Source organism: Cebus imitator, unplaced genomic scaffold (assembly GCF_001604975.1).
Source record: "Cebus imitator isolate Cc_AM_T3 unplaced genomic scaffold, Cebus_imitator-1.0 Scaffold101, whole genome shotgun sequence".
Lineage (NCBI taxonomy): Eukaryota > Metazoa > Chordata > Mammalia > Primates > Cebidae > Cebus > Cebus imitator.
Window position 1 is genome coordinate 3,434,823 of NW_016107416.1, and position 4,910 is coordinate 3,439,732.

Below are 4,910 nucleotides of genomic sequence, written 5' to 3' on the forward strand. Positions count from 1 at the left end.
TTACATCTGCGAAGTCCCTCTGCCATGAAATGCAACATATTCAGAGGTTGCAGGGATTAGAGCATGAATATCTTTGAAGGACCACTTCACCTACCACAAGGATTGCTGGTTGTTCTAAGCCCTGAACTCATCCTGGGTCTGATGTGAGTGAAGTTCACCCTCCGTCAGCATGTTGGCACTATTCTGGCAGCCCAATACTGCATGACTCCATGAAAGAAAAATCCCACTGGTCAGAAAGAGCAATCCACTTGCCAGGCCACCCTCTTGGAATGAGATCTGACCAGGATGCCTGGGACTCTTACATGGACATGAATCCCATAATCCCTTAGGAAATGTGGTCCACTCTACAAGTGGTACAGGGTTGGAGAACATCCCTAAAAGAAGAAACAGGAAAAGGAGCCAACGTCGGTGTCTGGGCTCCTGCTTTGATGGAACTGCTAATTCTGGGTGTTCCCAGACATGGGAGAGGGACTCAAAGAAGACATTCCACGTGCAGGGGTGCCCTGAGGGGTCAGAATTGTAGCTCTGCTTGCCTGGGTCTAAGGGCAAGGTGGTACTGCTTCCAGCAGCTAAACTGGTAGGAGCTATTTTAATTTTCATGGAATGTCTATAGGGTCCAGTTGGCATTGTGGGGTGGGGTGTGGGGTTTCACTCTAGCCAACCCTGATACAAGCCCTGGATATTCCCCGTAAGCTTTGATACAAGTCTTGGTTATTCCCCATATTGGCTGGATGATCTTGGACAAGTTTCTTATCATGTGAAGCCTCAGTCTCTTCATGTGTACAGTAAAATGGAGACAATAACAATGAATCCTGGTCCTGAAAGGGATGAGAGACAGCATCAGCATTTTATACTCACATCTGCGCATTATGATTTCCACCTTTCAATGTTGTGATGGTGGCATATCTCACTTAAAGATGGCATAAAACCACCTGGAATGCAATAAGCACACCGTACATTTCAACCATAAACGTTGATTGAGACCAACGTCAGGCTGATAAAGGTGAAACCATAGGTTCTCCAGGAGAGGAGAGGAGGACCACCTGTAATGTTTGCTGATTTCCATGGTGTACATACTCCCAATGGCTCATTTCAAACAGCCAATCTGTTGTCAGTGGATGTGGGCTTGGGAAGGGAGCTAACAGTCGGCTCTCCTGACAGACAGAGTGTTCAGTGCTGGAGATACGGTGACAGATTTGCACAAACCTTAAAGTAGTTCTCTTCTCTGTGCTATTTTTCCCTTCCCCAGCCCAAAGTATGAGCCTCCAAAATATTTTGCAAATAAGATGTAGTTCTAGGTAGAAAAGAATGAACCCAGTAAACTCTCAAGGTGTCTCTCAGCATGTGCCTCAACCAGAAGAGGAAATGTTATTTCTGGCTTCTTGGCAAGCCAGCAATCTTGTTTCCATAGAGCTGAGTTGGGTATGAATAAGGCCAGAAATGCTGCTTCTCTCATTGGTTTGGGGTTTGGTGTTGGTGGAGACATTTCATTTCCTGGAGGCCCACTCGGCAACACTAGGAGGGGAAGGTGCTGGCTCATCCATTCACGATCATGGGGACTGAATGACCTGGTGAGAACAATAGTCATTTCCCAGTTGCATGAGGTCACACGCCCTGACCATGCCCACGCTTCACTGTCCCAGAGCACTTCGATGCCGGGGATTCCATTATGACTGACATCTGGTATTCTTAATAGGAAAGCAGTCTCACTGTTCTCAAAGTAGGAAAACTGTTTTTGAAAGGTTTTAGAATGAAGTAGGTTGAAAACATCTATGCAGAGTACTTGGAAACGTGTGAACTGTTAAATCTAAAGAGCACGGGGATGTAGGCTGTCTCTCTCTCACTGTCTTGAGTCACTGAACACCCGTACTGTAAGTTGCTTTATATCATTTCTCAGAAGGCAATCTCTTTTTTCAGGGTAAGTTTCCATGTAAGGTGATATTAAGGGTAAAAAAAGCCCAATGCAAGCACTGTTGTTACTGATATGTAAAAGGGCCATTTAAAATAAAATTAATATCTACCCTGCTTAATACTGTATCCAATTGGAATTTAATATGAAAACTGGAACCCCGTTGGAATTTTTCCTGGTGGATAAACTTACAAAATTTATTTGGGAAGGTTGAGATTATTTTATTCATTTTTTAAGAACACATTTAGAAAATTAAAATATGTATTTAATATTAAATTCAAGCTACATACCCAGGCTTTGGAATAAAGGACAGACTCTCAGAATTTAATGGCTCTACAATAAAAACAGAACAAATTAATGCTCAAGTATAATAGAAAGACAACTTATTTTTGAAGCCTGCATGGGTATGGGTGAAGAGGGCTTTTATTTCACTAGTGCATAGATGGCTGGTGGCTTGTTTTCTAAGTTTTTCCATTCTGGACCACTCTAGCTAATTTCTCCTGTGTCCAGGATTTAGCATTATTAGCTGGTTTCTGCAATAACTTTTATATTTATTATAGAATAATATACCATCTTCTAGCTTGGAGCTTTTGGGTTCCATAGAGCAAATGTGCAATAAGAATTAGATCAATTCTTTTCTCCAATTTTTCTCTCATCTACGTTCTTTTTCTGCGTGAAGTCTTGGCACTGTTGATAATTATAATAATAAAATTACAATAAAAGCAAATTTACTGAGTGCTTTCTGTATAGGCATTATTACTCTCTGTTTCTGATGCGAACCTTTAAGGATGAAAATATATTCTAGAAGTTGGTATATGCTGACAAGATATAATTAAGTTAAAATGCCAAGATGGCATTTTAAGAGGATATCATGATAGCCTTAAACGCTAGGGTAAGGCACTTATATTTTAAAATCTTCAATGATTTCCCTTTGCCTGAAAAAATTAAAAGCATGCACAGGGTGGTAGTGATGGTATGGTATGATCTTAAGTTTATTTTTTAGATATATGTGGAAACACATGAAAGATGGATTGAAACAAGGAGAGGATAAAGATGTGAGTTAGGAGTTAGGATTGCAAGATAAAATATAGGAAGCCAAGTGAAATTGAATTTCAGATAAACAAAAAAATTTTTAGTATAAATATGTTCCATGTAATATTTAGAAAAGATTTGGAATATACTTACACTAGAAAAGTATTTGTAGTTTATCTGAATAAATTCATATTTGAGTATCTTGTATTTTTATTTGCCAAAACTGTCAACTCTATTTAGGAGGTTACTGCAGTAGTACAAGTAAGAGGTAACAACGGGTTAACTGGGATGGCGGAAGAGGAAATTGATAGGATGGTATGGATGTGAAAGAACTGAGAAGGTAAAATTGATAGGAGCTGGCAACTGATAGGAGATAAAGATGTGGCTTTAGATACCATAATGTGGAAAGAGAAGCCAGGATCTAATAGGCTAATTTTCTAATAGAAAATTTATATATTTCAAAGGAAAAAATTGGCGAACTGGACATAGAGTAGTTGTTCTATGAATTGAGAGCCTTGATTAGTACAGTGAAATGAACATTGAAAGACATTATTGCAAGTTTAAATTAAATAAAAAATTTAATAAAAGTTATGTTCTTTAAAAATAGTTATCATTTTGGTAGATGTGTTGAGCAGTTTAAATATGTTATTAATAGCATTGAAGATAGGTCTGCCTTTTCATAACCCAGAAAAATGAGAGTTCATAACTTTATTCTCCCAAGACATTTAAAGCTGTCTCCTAAAATCAAACAATAGCTGTGTGTTTCATTTTTACTGAAAAAATAGTGTATTAAAATGAATCTTTTATCAAGCTGGGCAGAATAACTTTTGCCTCATATCAACCAGTAGGGTTAAAGGGTATTTTATAAAATTCTGCACTAAAATTATTCAATGTTATCCTCATGCTATTTTAGCATAATAAAATAGTATAGGAGTATTTTACTGTGCTCAAATACATTTAGCATGGGCCATTATATCTTATGACTTTGATCTCTAGATATACCTATTTCTAAACTTATATGGGTATATATTTCAAGATGGTAGAATAAATTAGAAATTGTAAAGATGTCTCTTGATACCCTTTAAACTTTTATAGAGCCCATTCTAATTTATTCACTAAATATTTACTAGTAGGTATTATGGACTCAGGTTTTTTTTTTTTTTTACATATAACTTGAAAGAAAGATAGTCCCTCTCCTCATAATCTTAAAGAACAAATCAATTATGGAGTAATCAAGTTGAGATGGAAACTTCAGATAAAAAACAATGTTTCCCCGTTTTCCCTGGCACCTTTATCCCTGTTTGTTTCAGTGGGGTAGTGGCGGCCTGTATCTGACAGGGTCCAGGCAGAAGACAGAAACCACATCAACTATTTGAACAGAGAGTATTTTATATAAAGAGTTGTTAACCAGGCATAATGCAGTTAACTAGTTAATTGAGAAGCAAAAGGAGAATGTTAATGTATCTCGGAGGAAGCAGCTGCAGCTACTATTCCTAGGGTTGGAGGAACAAGGGGAAAAGGGTAGAATTACTAAAACTTAGAAATTTACAGAAGGAGTCTTCTAACCTGGGATCCAGACCTCTGAGGGTGGTCTCCAGTTGGCTAGTGTTGATGTCTCTGGGGAGTAGGTTAAGGGGCAGTGAAGCTGGTTCTGCAAGTCTTGAAAAACTGCAAAGTGGATTCAGCTGCTGTTAATGGACAGCCCTGCTGCTGCGGCTGGGATAAAGAAGTGAGCCTGGGGTGATGTCCACACAAACGGGGAGCAAGTCCCTGCTTCTTGCTTCAGCACTGCGGTTCTCCCTCTAACACTTTCTACTGGCAGAGTCTAACATAGATACAGAATACAGTGCTGCCATAGAAAGGAATGAGATCATGTCCTTTGCAGAGACATGGATGGAGCTGGAACCCGTTAACCTCAACAAACTAACACAGGAACAGAAAACTAAACACTGCGTGTTCTCACTTATAA